The sequence below is a fragment of the Bos indicus genome, chromosome 2 (assembly GCF_029378745.1).
Source record: "Bos indicus isolate NIAB-ARS_2022 breed Sahiwal x Tharparkar chromosome 2, NIAB-ARS_B.indTharparkar_mat_pri_1.0, whole genome shotgun sequence".
NCBI classification, from domain to species: domain Eukaryota; kingdom Metazoa; phylum Chordata; class Mammalia; order Artiodactyla; family Bovidae; genus Bos; species Bos indicus.
The window spans coordinates 37,285,319-37,299,418 of NC_091761.1; the positions used below are offsets into that span (position 1 = coordinate 37,285,319).

General features: G+C 44.0%; 1 protein-coding gene across 7 annotated transcripts in view; it reads right to left on the reverse strand.

The window, feature by feature from the left end:
• Positions 1 to 14,100, reverse strand: part of TANC1 (tetratricopeptide repeat, ankyrin repeat and coiled-coil containing 1) — a 252,861-nt gene that overhangs the window by 181,583 nt on the left and 57,178 nt on the right. For all 7 annotated transcript variants that reach the window (XM_070799215.1, XM_070799225.1, XM_070799235.1 and 4 more), the window contains exon 2: positions 10,591 to 10,700. The gene's annotated coding sequence lies outside the window, so the exon portion shown is untranslated. The remainder of the gene's footprint in view (positions 1 to 10,590; positions 10,701 to 14,100) is intronic.

Sequence of the window (14,100 nt, forward strand, 5' to 3'; positions counted from 1 at the left end):
TTTTTTATAAATAAGAACACAAAGAAAGGCTTAAAGAAATGAACAACTTCCCCAAGGTTACACAATTCATAAAGGCGAAGCTGGGACTTGAACCCAGCTCTGACTTGAAAGCTCAGGCTCTGAATTGCTACCTCCCAAGTCCTCAATGAACCAGGGAGAGGGGAGCTAGGAAGGTGACCCGGAAAACACAGAATACAAGTCTCAAAGACAAAGTGGCTTTTGCATGAGGGTGACAAAGTACAGCTGTTATGGATCCAGCTGAGGAGAGCTGGGGAAAAAGCCAATGCCAGGCCACAGTAGCCATGAGGCCAAAGCCCGTGCAGCACCACCTAGGCTGTGGCTATGAAGCTCAGTCTCTGCATGTGGTCCCACCCTTTCTCACACAGCTCCACGGAGGGGGTGACCAGACCACAGGACACTGTCCTATGTAAGGTTCACAGCAACTGGAGACCCCAGTCCCAATCCTCATAAAGGCGATTAGCTCCTTAACAGCCGCCCTGATTACATCTTCTCTTTTCCCTTCTCCTTCCTGTGAAGTTTTCCACTTATATCATACAACAGAGTTATGAACCGCAACTCACATGGGCCACCTTCTTGATGTGTGACAATGACAGCTCCCTGAGTAAAGGTAGGAGGCCTCGCGTTATTAACTAGATGACCTTGGGCAAGTTATTTTGCCTTTCACTGGCTCATCCGTCTAACGGAAACACCGCTTCCCTTCCCGTTTGACAGGGTAATATCAAGTCTCTTCCACCTCTAGGTGCTATCATTGCAAAGGGGGAGCTTTATTTCTTGTTCACAGGGCCACTGTAATCACAGCAGCTGATAAACCATCACCACAGATGAAAAAGGAACTCCTCTAAGGAGTCTATGGCATGGGCTGATGATAAGTCTTGAGTATGAAAGGAGAAGCGATCCTGAAGACATGTCAGGAAGTCCATTTTTTCCCAAAAAGTGTTAACAGGCACTCAATCAATCAGTGCCAGCTGAATGAAGCCTGGTATTATAAATCTAAAGAAATTAAATTTTTTAAATTGCACTGCATCTGGCCTCAAAGCGAAAAAGGTCAGACAACTTCAAAGATGCCCTGTGAAAGGCAGCTATTCATTACACCAAGATTTCTTGCTTATGGCGCTGACAGACGGATCTTTCACTTAAAGCTTCAGAATATAAGATGTCAAAATCCCTCCTCCGCTTCTGTCAGAGCTTGCTATGATGCTCTGAACAAGGTTATAACCTCCCCAGGACTTAATTTCATTAGATTAGGGATTCTCAATACCCGTGTAGTTTGCTTTTTTTTTTTTTTTTTCCCCAGACTCCCCCAGGTGATTCTGATGTACAGCCAGCAACACGCATTTAGGACTAATTATATTTCAGGCCCTGCTCTAAGCACTTTATATATATAGTCATTTAATCCTCACACCAGCCCTCTACAGAAGGTGCTATCAGTATCTCCATTCTACTGGGGCACAGAGAAGCTGGAACTTGCCCAGAGTCATGAAGCTCATGAGGGCCCATCCAGGCAGTTGGGCTCCAGAGCCTGACCATGTAGTCCTATCCCATGCCTCCTTTTTGGATAAAAGCGAGAGAGTAGCTCCCAGGGGCCTGGTGAGGTGGTGACACACACATACCTGCCACCCCCATCCCATGCCTCAAATCTTTCTTGGAAAAGAAAATCTATCTCTATCCCTTATCTTGAAAAAGACACCTACTGTCCACTCCCTCAAGTTCTGCTAGGCACCCAATCAGAGTTATTTCAAACTACCGTGTGGTTGATATGTATGATCTGGAAGCATCACACAAGATACATGCAACAAAATGAGCACACTCAAGCTCACAGGTGGAAAATACTGGGAGATGGGCCATGCTGTTGATGAAGAAGATACTTTGGGGCAGAGACCTCCGTGTCACATAGGCAATGCTTCCCCCATTCCAAACACTTACCCAGAAATAAGAAACTATGCTATTCAAGAGGAACTCAAAAAACATCTCCCCATTCTCACTAGAATGAACAGAATGAAGCTTGTTAAAAAGTGATCGGCTGGGGCAAGGAATGGCCTTGTGCCCAAGTTCTCCTCTGGACAGTTTTACACAGTCCAGTTAATGTAACATGGTCTTAACCTTGGATATCAAAGTTCTAAAATAAATTAGGCAATGCCGGTGACAATGCAGTAGCGAGCCAAATCAAATACACAGGTGTCACACTTGTGCATCATATGAGCATTCTCTCTTCCCACAGCTAAGGCAAGTATATCAACACACGGATCAAGGGGCTCTTATCTGAAATTTGTAAGGAAAACCATTCTGGGCCATAAACATTTGGTTGCAATTCAGTTCAGTCACTCAGTCATGTCTGACTCTTTGTGACACCATGGACTGCAGCACGCCAGGCTTCCCTGTCCACCACCAACTCCTGGAGCCTACTCAAACTCATGTCCATCGAGTCGGTGATGCCATCCAACCATCTCATCCTCTGTCGTCCCCTTCTCCTCCTGCCTTCAATCTTTCCCCACACAGGATTTTTTCCAATAAGTCGGTTCTTCACATCAGGTGGCCCAAGTATTGGAGTTTCAGCTTCAGCATCAGTCCTTCCAATGAATACTGATTGCAGTACACAGTCTCAAACTGCGACTGCCACAGGGCCCATGAGAAAGGTCATGTGGGAATGTGCGCTCAGCCGCTCCAGTCAGGCTCTTTATGACTCTATGGACTAGAGCCCATCAGGATCCTCTGTCCATGGGATTCTCCAGGCAAGAATACCGGAGTTGCCATGCCCTCCTCCAGGGATCCTCCCAACCAGGGATTAAACCTGTATTTCTTGCATTGCAGCTGGATTCTTTACCACTGAGCCACCAGGGAAGCCCCATGTGAGAATGGGCATTGGCTTTATTTTTTAATCCACTCCAACCGCCCCCAAATGGGGGAATACCAGAGTTCCAGATGATAAAATTCAAAGACAACTCATGCTAGGAAACAAAAGCCAAACATGTAGAGGAGACCATTTTTTCTTTTTTTTAATATTAACAAATCCAGGCTCAAAGGAAGAAAGGAAAGACACAAGGGTGCCATCCAAGTCAGGAGTATCTGACCTTTTAAGTGCCATGGGCTGCCTCAGCAATCTAGAGCCTCTAATCAGAATGTTTCTGAGTGATTTTGACACAGAAAATGCAATTACAGAGAAAATCAATTATACTGAAGCAGACATCAAAACATTTAAAAAGCAAATCTGTGATAATAGTAATGTGTGCTTCTTAACGCATAAATAACATGACACAGCAGCAGGTCTAAGAGCTACTGTAGCTTCCTGAGTGGTGATAGGCATAATTGATAGCTTAAACTACCTCCCTCAAAATGATACAAAAGTCTATAATTTCTATGTGCCAAAGCCACAGGTGCTACTCTTATTCCATAGTTTATTCTCCCTTTCATGATTAAAGGAAAAACTACATTTTGGCTACAGTATAGCTAAATTTGCATTTTTCTCCACTCATCGAAGTTCAGAGACCCTCTGCAGTGCATCCAATGACCCTAAGAGTTTGGGACCCTTACCCAGAGAATCAGGATCAGACCCAACAGAACAATTACTCTGACTTGCCAAAAGCTCTGCAAATAGCCCAGGAGTTTCTAGAGAAACAGTAGCTCACTTTTATCCCACTCCTGGAACCACTGAAATACAGGAAATTAAATGGTAATTTACTGATTGGCACATATTAGCAGGATTGGGAACTCCACAAAGACATCACCCCTAACAATTATATGCCAAGTTCCATGGTTAATTTTCACAGTAGTCTGTAAAAGTTCTATTTAACAAGAAAGTCCATCACCACCAAATTACTAACAACAGCTAGCCTGGCATCACAAGAGAGATACCTATGGAAATTTAGTGTGAGACAACATACAAAAGCATGAAAGTCAGGGTGAATATTAGGGACAAGTGTGTTTTATATTGGTTTTATTTTCTTGAATTCTCTTCTTATCCTTTTAAAAAGTATTTAAGCTCTAATATGTATGGCCTTCCCATGAATTGGACCAGGCTTCCACGTGAGACTGGTACCCAAGGCGTGGCCTCTTCCGCCCCCACTGCTTCATACAACCAGGCCACTCACCAGATGCGTACCTTCATGGGGGATGCCCTAAGAAGATAAATATCACTCAGAGTCCAAAATACACGGACTCACACTGGGCCACTGCCAGTTTCTCATGGATCCTGGGTAACTGAGACGGTTTTTGTTTTCATGGTTAGGACCTACAAACAACAGCTGCAAAAGTGTAATACTTTTTCTAGACTAATAAAATTACCTAAATCTGGCTCACTGTTTCAGCTGTGGCAGCAGCCAAACTTCCCAGAAAGATGCAAGCCCTGTATGGTTTCCAGAAGATCTGGGATGGGAGCTCTGAGCTAAACCAGAGGCATTCAAACCCAACCCAACAGCAAAAGATACATTACCTAAATTCTGAATTACAGGATAATTCCTATGCATGGAGATTACAAACATTACTTTTAGGAGTCAGATAAAACTTTAATCAAACCTATAAAGTTCAAGCACACTTGAAGTTATGTGACATGCCATATATGAACATCAGATTTTTTCTCTCTAAAACACAGTGAAAGGTTCAATTAAAGCCCTTAACTCTGCAGGGAAGCCTTTGATCAAAGATTCTGTCACCACCTCTCAACACATACAGACAGTATGAAACATATCTCAGACCTAAGGAACAAAATCAGTATTGTGAAGTGGCGTGGAAACCACACATACATATACACAGAGATCATGCTCCTTTCAAGTCGGGAGGACGGGGGCGGGCACAGGGAAATGAGTTGCAGAAACTACAGCTTCCAAACTGAAAAGGTTCCTTAGACACAGTACATGAACACAGCTATCAAATTATTTTCTAAATATAAGTGTGTGGTCCCAATGCCTTCTTTAAGGAAAAACAGCTTCATTAGAACCCAGTGGAAAACTGGAACACTTTTCTTGAATGACTCTGAATTAAAGACAGTGGATACAAAACTGTTTTAGATAAAACGAAGATGTTGCACAGATGTTACAAGTTGTCATGGTCTTACTAAAACATCTTTCTGCCACAGCAAAATATGAGTCTGCAACAGAGCTGGATATAAAATAATAAATATCTGTCCCTTGTCTTTATGTAATCCAACTTCCCAAGCTGACTCCCTTCTGCCTCCTCAGAAACCTAATAAAGCCCATATTTCAATGTACTGATAATTCACTGAAAACCACAAAGCCATTCATCTCCAACTCAGACTTACGTTATGATTTTTTTTGCAATTATCTCTTCTTATCAATACTGTAAATCTGTAACAAACAAAAGGCCTTTACTCCACAAATCCAACAGACCACCATAAAAATAACAGCCAAGGTGGGAACACAAATGCACCCCATAGTAAGTATGGTTATGTCTTTCACTGTGAATAATCTGGTTTAGTCCTCACAATGAGGAGGTCGGAACTGCAATTGTGCTGACAGATAAAGAAATTAAGGGTCAGAGAAACTTCACAGCCTGCCCCTAGCCACACCTTCCCTCTTTTAAAAAAAAAAAATTATTTTTAATTGGAGGATAATTGCTTTACAATATTGTGTTGGTTTCTGCCAAATATCAACTTGAATCGGCCACAGGTTTACGTACGTCCCCTCCCTCGTGAGCCTCCCTCCCACCTCAAGGCCCATCCCGCCCCTCTAGGTTGTCACAGAGACTGGGTTTGAGCTCCCTGTGTCATACAGCCAATTTCCACTTGTATCTATTTTACATATATTAATGTATATATTTCAATGCTACTCTCTCAATTCATCCCACACTTTCCTTCTCAACATAGCACTCCTTGGCAGAAAGAACACTAGACCCTCACTTTTGGTATCCTGAGCCTTGGACCCCAAGATTAAATGATGCATAAAACCAGCCTCTGTGGCACAGCATAGGACCTAAAGATAGGACATATAAAACTAATTGTTTCTGTGGAATTTAGAAACCATTCAACTTTCACTAAAGCGGACCCTCCCCTTAGAGAAACTCGTTACCAAAAAGGAGAACTATGATGGAAAACAAAGAACATTTCCTTCTTGGAACAGGGCAAAAGGAGAGACCTATAGGAAAACAAAATACAGAACTGTCTGTGCCAGGACTGTGTCCAAGTCCATCCTCCAAGATCAGTTAAACAGAACAATAAACCTCATTAGAACTCTGCTTTAATTCACCTGCCTAGTCTTAAATATGTAGGCTTCATAGATGATATCTTCATCTACTCCAAAACAGTTACATTCAGAACTATTAATAATAGCAAAAATCAGATCTGCATATACTATCCTCATTATCAAGGTTTTTACTTGGGTCTTTTCTGCCTTTACTACTTTAAGCACATGAATGATTCAATCAACATGATCAAAGGTCCAGAAGAGTTTATATTTTCACATGTTGTTATTTATAACCTAAAAAAGAGAGGCTCATCTGAGCTAGCCAGTTATCAACTTCCACAACTCCTTCAATTTTTCCAAACAGAATTTCTTAAAAGTGTCACTGAATTTTAAAGCACCTTCCCATAAAAACCCTTCGAGGGTAAGGAGCATGACCCCACCGTCCTAAGCTCGGGCTACTTAGCCAATATGCAGCTAATAAAAAAAATCAGGGGTTGAAACCAGATAAAGCCACAGAAGACACAGACCATGGTTTTTCCATTTAAGGGTCTTGTCTTTATCGCCTACTATGTAAAAAAAAAAAATACACACATACATATATGGTGATACACAAATTTGGAAAAGTCCCTGATGCTGGGAAAGACTAAGGGCAGAAGAAGAGGGAGACGGGATGAGATGGTTGGATGGCATCACTGACTCAAAGGACATAAGTCTGAGCAAACTCCAGGTGATAGTGAAGGATGGGGGAGCCTGGCGTGCTACCTGCCGCCCACGGGGTCACAAAGAGTCAAACACGACTTAGCAACTGAACAAGAGCAACACGATTTTGAGTAAAACCCAGTTCCTGCCCTGAACACAGCCATCCTACTCACCAGACAGAAGTCTAAATCTGTGGCATCATGCGAACAGAACAAGTCAGAGTGGCATGATGGTGAAGGTTTTGGAGCCACGGAGACCAATCCATGGGTTTAAAATCCCCAAACCCTAACTCTACTATGCTTCACCTTTCCTATGATCCTGGGTCTGAAACTTAAACACTCTAAATCTTAGAATCCTAATTCGTAACAGAGATGACATACCACAAAGTAACTTTAAGAATTAAAATCTTAATTTTAAACATGACAAGTGCCTAGAACTACGCCTAGCAAGAAATACACACTACACAGGTGGTTGTGACGGTCTCATGTTATTCCATCTGCATATTATATCAGCCCAACTACAACTTCTAAAGCCCAATTAAATGTCAGTGGAATGGGCTTTCCCTTTTTCTGTTTAGGATATTAAAATGATAGGGCTTTATCGCCAATAACAATCAGAGCTGACTGAGGGAGGGTGAAGGATGAGTCACACGTTTTTGCCTTGAATAGTGCCAATGACCACAGTGGGAAAAGCAGACAGAAGCTGGGGGTGAGGGGACTTGGGGAGGTGGAGAGTGGAAAGCAGGCAACAATTAGGAGGAAAATGAGTTCAGTTTGGATATCTCAAAAGTACATATGAGTCATCCAAGTAGAACTTTCCAAAAGATTGTTTGAGACAGGGTGAACTTGGAGAAAGACCTGGGGGTCATTAGCATGTGGGTGGTGGCTAAAGCCATGGAAATACAGAAGTCACCCAAAGAAGCTTAGCAGACTAAAAGCAAAGTACCAAGGATGCAAGCCCAGGGAGTGTGCACACTTACTGGCAGGCACAGTAGGACCTAGGAAGAAATGAAAGGGAGAAAAGTAGGAAAAATGCAAAGGAACCCAAAGGAGAAAGTTTCAAACGAGGAATGGGAGTGATCAGTAGGTCAAGAGCTACAGAAAAGTCTTGTCACAAGTCCTCTTAGAGGCCATCTGTAACCTTAGGAGCAGTTTCTGTGAGGTTGAGGTGATGGAAACCAGATGACAGGTCGTCGGTAAGATCTCTGCCTAAATGGTGAAATTCTTTGATTTCAAAATAGAAACTCACTGTTCTCCAAACCCACAAAATATTAAAACCTCAAACAACTGATTACAAGGTGTTTTTTTTTCCCCTCAGAGCAAGGGAAATTTGCAAAAGAGACCCAGTCAAAAACCACAAAAGCCAGTTAACATGATCTTTGCTATTAAGCTCCTATCTATTTCCTTGAAGCTGGTCCTCAAGGAGAGAGAAAAGAAAAATTAGCTTAATTCTCTACCACCCAAAAACTGGAGGAGGGAAAAAAGGGTCTAACTTACTAGATAAATTTCCTGTCCAATAATTCTCCAAGGGCAATGCATATAAATTGCTATTTCAACATTACCTAGAGAAATGTGTTGCCACAAGTCGGGAGAGACTTTGGTTTCAATATGCAAATCCCTGCATACTTTGGTAAAATTCCATTTAAGCAGAGTCCCACCTGGATTTCTAAATAAGCCTGAGCTCTTGTTAAATTTAGTAGATTGTTCCTCAACATCATTTTCTTCATTAATTGTATACTTATAACTGTAGAAAGTGCTTTCCTAGGCAATTTTAAATAAAAGTTATAAAATGGTTCTATGATGCAAATTATAGCACTACAAGGGACTGTTTGGCTTGGCAGTATAAACTGGTAAAACTAGTTAGCAGACTTCAAAAATTATTCCCCCAAAACATCTGCTTAGGCTAGAAAGAAGTTTTTGGTTTTTTTTAAGTCTACTCCACATACAAGAATTTATACACCATCACCTCTTGAGAAGCTTAAAACGCGTGCACGCGTGCACACACACACACACACACACACAGATAGATAGCAAGTGAACAACAACAAATCTAAGTTGTGTCCAACTCTTGTGGCCCCATGAGCTACAGCCCACCAGGCTGCTTTGTCCATGGGATTTTCCAGTCAAGAATACTGGAGTGGGTTGCCATCTCCTCTTCCAGAGGATCTTCCCAACCCAGGAATCAAACCCACATCTCCTGCATTGACAGGTGGATTCTTTATAACTGAGCCACCAGGGAAGTCTAGGTAAGTGGGTAGGTAGGTAGGTATATACACAGCAGGGACACTCTCTCCATCCCCCTATTTCCAGTTCAGTAGGCCTAGGGCGAGTCCCAGTATCTTAATTTTTAAAACCTCAAGGGAGATTATTATGTGTCCTCCCCTGACATGCTCCTGTTGAGAAGCTTTTATGTTTTGGCAGGATCCGCCAAAGCAAGGTGGGGCAGACAGGGGGGATGGCAACTGTCCACTGCCTCATGGACGAGCAAGACACAGTCAGAAAGGTGACTGCAGAATATGAAGTCCTGCGAGCAAGCCACACTGGACAGATGGCAGAGTGCATCTGCACATCGCATGGACGTCTCAAGAACACTCAGGCTGGAAGCAGCTTTAACCCTGACCCCGCCTCCTAGGGAAGAGTGTTTCCAACACCCACAGAGAAGAGATCCAGGGCAAAGCCTTCATTCCCCGAGTCAACAGTTCTGTCCTGGGCCTCCTGGGGACTTCTGATCCACAGCCTCAACTGAGAGCATCGGAGCATGAATAACAACAGTCCTCCAAGCTGTGCCCACTCAGGATGGGACTGGAGACTCCGTTCTCAGTCAGTTCTCTCTCCTTAAAGGAAAGAGGGAATACTTGAGTCCTACTACACGCTACACACTGGAGACAGCAAATACAAATGAAAAGGCGTACAGACCAAAAATCTTACCCATCAGGAACCTCCAGTCTCAAACACCTTGCATTAGGTACTTTTGTTTCACGATTTACATGTAAGATAGCAGTACAGGAAAACCACAGTCCAGGAGATGTTCAGCAACGTGTTTAAAGTTCTTAAGGCCACAAGAAGCCTCCCTGAAACCCAGGAGGGGAGTAACTCCAAACAGGTTAACAAGACAGCATGTAGAGCAGATGAGAGATGGAACCCAAGCTGTTGTAACTGGTATGGCACTAAAAAGGCAGCCTGGGAAGACGTCTGGGTAAGGTAGGTGTAAACGTCCCTTTATTTGTCTCCTGGTAACTATGGGGAAGTTCATATTAATTATTAAACTTCAAAAGCTATTCAAAGAATTGGGGACGAGAAAAATGATAAAGAAGTAAACATCACAATATATTCATCTATTGAATCATTCTGTTGTACACCTAAAACTAACGCTACATGTCAACTACAACTCAATTTTTAAAATATATCAAAAACAGACAGCAGGCTGACACCATTAAAAATCTAAAAATTTTTATCAGTTCTACTGATACAATATTTTTGGTGCCCCCCCAAACCCTGAAATGGGCACCAAAAAAGATCAGAAAGATTTTTAAAGAATGTTATCAACACATCCCTATTACTAAGAGTTCTTCAACATAGTAATTAAGTCATGGATTTTTTTTTTTTTCCAATTCTTCTTAAATTTCTTTGAATAAAAAACCAATTTACCTTCAAAAGCCACAGAATTTTTCAGAAAATAACATACTGTGGAAAACTTGTATACTTTGTAGAAATACAGCTTTTCCCTGGGTCTCACTCACCTTGCCTCACCCCAGACTCCACTTGCTGGCAACAGAGAGCAGCTGTCTCACTCGGGGGAAACCCCGAACGTTCCTCTGGATCAGGCGACTACAGCAAGATGGAACGAGAACTGAAAAAAGAAAAACCAGTCAGTATACTCGTCCTATGACACCAGAAGCACAGAGTTCATAAAACCAGCTACAACCAGGACTTCAGAAAAAGCCATGATGGACAGGAAAAGCCATCAGTATATACATACTTTAAACAGGGGAACAAGGTGATGGGCTGGCAAACCAAGAAAACTCATTCCTCCTCCTGACAACCTCTGCCCAGGCTGACCAGGGACTGTCACTGAAAGCCTCGTCTTGAGCAAGGTACTGCAGCATTCAAACTACCTTCTCTAGCTTGGGTTTTCTCTTCAGCTGATACTAGTAAGTTTGCAGCCCAACACAAGCGTCTCAAAGGTTTCAGACAATGAGCCCAGAACCTTACTAAGGCACTCATGGTGCTGAAGTTCTCCAGAATATTTTCTTCCCATATTTCCTGCCTCACTCCTCACAGGTCCCGGTTCTTTAAACGACTCACCGTTTCCGAACACACCGCCTAATCTCACACCTTTGCTCTCCCTGTTCCCTCATCCGGAGACACCGCCCCCACTCCGGAGATTAGTCATCCTCCAAACACAGCTCAAGTACCCCCTGCATGCCCGGCCTACCCCCACAGCACCTCGCCTCTGCACACAAAGCCCCTCGCAGGCACCTGTGTCCTAGCGCCTGCTTCCCTCTGCCTTGACCCCGCCCCTCCTCCCCAGCTGGCCCCACCACCACCCTCCTGTTCTTCTCACAAGGAGAGGCACATGCCAAGGCATGTTTGTTCCTTGAAGGATTTCCAACAAGAGGTTCTCTGTGACTGACTCGGAGTCCATTTCCCTGGGAAATATTCTTCTTACTGCTACTCTGGTCCTGGAAGATGTTCTTTTTCAAGAGTGCTATCCAAGCTCCAACACAGCGACAACCGGGCTCTTGCCCAACTCAGTCCCCTCACAGCAAGGCTGCCGGGCATCACTGCCAAAGAGGATGGATCATGTGTAGTCACGCTGGGGCCAATGAAACCACCTTGGCAGGGCCCCGGAGTGTAATAGGTTCGTGCATGCAAAGGCTGGGCAGAGACCTCTTTCTCCGTTAAGTCTGTTTGATGAGGAGCTCTATAAGACATGCCACGCCTCCATCCCCCCACCACCACTAATCACAACCCACATGAACTTCAGAGATGAAAATGGAGCACGGGAGCTCTTCTCTGGGAGGAAACCAGGGACGGAGGCAGGGGACAGGCCCGGTGCTCACCACCTCCACCTCAGAGAGAGCTAAGATCTCATTCAAGCAGAACATGGAGGAGAAACCTACCCGGTCCAGGTGGTCCCCTGACATCAAATCTCACCTCACATTCAGCAACAGCCCCCAAAGCTGCCCAGGCTTCTGAGCGCCGCCCCCCCCACCACCACCACCCGCCGGGTTCTGCTTCCCTAGGTTGCTGACCTCGCTGGTAGTACTGACGCATTCACTGCAGCAGAGCACCACCTGGTGAACCACAGCTCAAATATCCGAGGCATCCTCCTAGGGTTCACTCGTAAGGCAATCACCTGCCTCATTGCCGAGAGTCTGGCAGCCAGGGAAGGAGTCCATCTCACACCTGCTGCGAGGACATCAGCCAACCTCCTCGCACAAAACACCTCAGCAGCAGAGGCGGGCATCTCAACGGTCCCAACCACAACTGCCAGACAAGAATAAGAGTATCCACCACAGCTGCCCACTGTCGCACAGACCCTCAGCCCAGAGGAACCACGGACATGTGAGCACTCTCACCACTAACAGGTGATCATACACCTCGTGCTCTCTCTCTGGCCTCTTCTCCACTCACAGCAACCCATTTACTACTTCTGTGATGGCGGGGGGCAGGCAGTCCTTTCTGAGTTCACGATGACAAACAGAGCTCTGTAAATTACAGAGGTCCCAAAGAGGAGGCAACTTTCTGCAAAGAAGGACTGTCCCTACAGCCTGATTTGTGGTGATGCGATCACAGAGTCTAGATTCTGCATTTGGTCCTACATGGGTTTTAAGGGCCACATTCAGTAATTACAGAAAGGAAAAAGGGAGGTGGAGACCAGAGGAACTCTGAGTGGTGTTTGAGGAGTTACTTATAACTACGGTTAGATCACTCATCCACCAGACTCAGAAGAGAAACTACCCCTCGAGTTTTCAACTGTCCTTTAAAAATCTATGTTAGTCAAGGAAAAAATGGACCTTTTTACTTTTTATATTTTCTTGTTTTAGCATTCCTCCACTAAAACTTCCCAGGTGGCACTAATGGTAAAGAAACCGCCTGCCAATGCAGGAGACAGAGAGATGTGGGTTCAGTCCCTGGGTCAGGAAGATCCCCTGGAGAAGGAAATGGCAACCCACTCCAGTATTCTTGCCTGCAAAATCCTATGGTCAGAGGAGCCTGGCAGGTTACAGTCCATGGGGTCACAAAGAGTCAGACACGACTGAAGCAACTTAGCATGACCACTACAAGGGCTCCATTTTCAACACACAGTCCAAAATTTGGGCCCAAGCAAGTTTTGAAAAACAAGCATTTTGCTATATAATATTCTCATGTAAACTTCAAAAAGTACACTTACTGAAGGAACTTTTTATGGAACCTAAAATACAGGAGTTTAGAGACCAGGTGGGTGATGACATTCAACTGCCAAATCACTAGCTTTTTATTTTCATGGATCTAATTTCCAGTTGGCTCCTAAAAATAAAACTTAAAAAAGCCTTTCGAAGAGAATTATTAGGGTTTACCTCCTGGCCCTCATTCTGTTTCAAAGATGAACAAAGAGACTTTAAAGTTGTTTATCCAACAGAAATAAGCTTTTTTCTCTTAAGCATCCTTCCCAAAAGCTAGCACTGGGCATCTGCAGACCACAAAACAAAGATGAGGGAATGTTTGCCGTCCAAAGTGTGTGGCCAGTGATCCCGTGTAACTGTCCGAGTCCTCCGGTGGCACTGGGTCCCGCTGCACTGAATACTGCTCCTCACAGTGTGAGGCCCAGAGAGGGTGACCAGCGAGACAAAGCCTGCAGCCTTCACCAAGTCACACCCCACTGTATCCGAGAGCTCGTGCAGCACAATGGAAAACAACACCACTGAAATTCTGAAGCCAGTGAAAGAAAGCTCTTGTTTTTGTTTTGCTTCATTTTGAATGCTGGTGCTTAATAGAAAGCAAGTTTAAACAAAGGCAAGAAAATAGGAAGAAGGGAAACTCTGGAGACTCAGCATGCATCTGTGACCTGAGCTGCAACAGGCATTATATAAAACTACTTGCTTCCATTTCAAATCTTGCAGTTTCCATTTTCCTTAACACAAGTTTACTACGAGTACCGTTAAACTGTCCACTGAGGCAATTTAGATCCTTCACCACCCATCAGAATCTCCTAAGGAGCTTTAAAAATTCTGATACCCAAGAGAGTTAGAACAGAACGTCTAGGG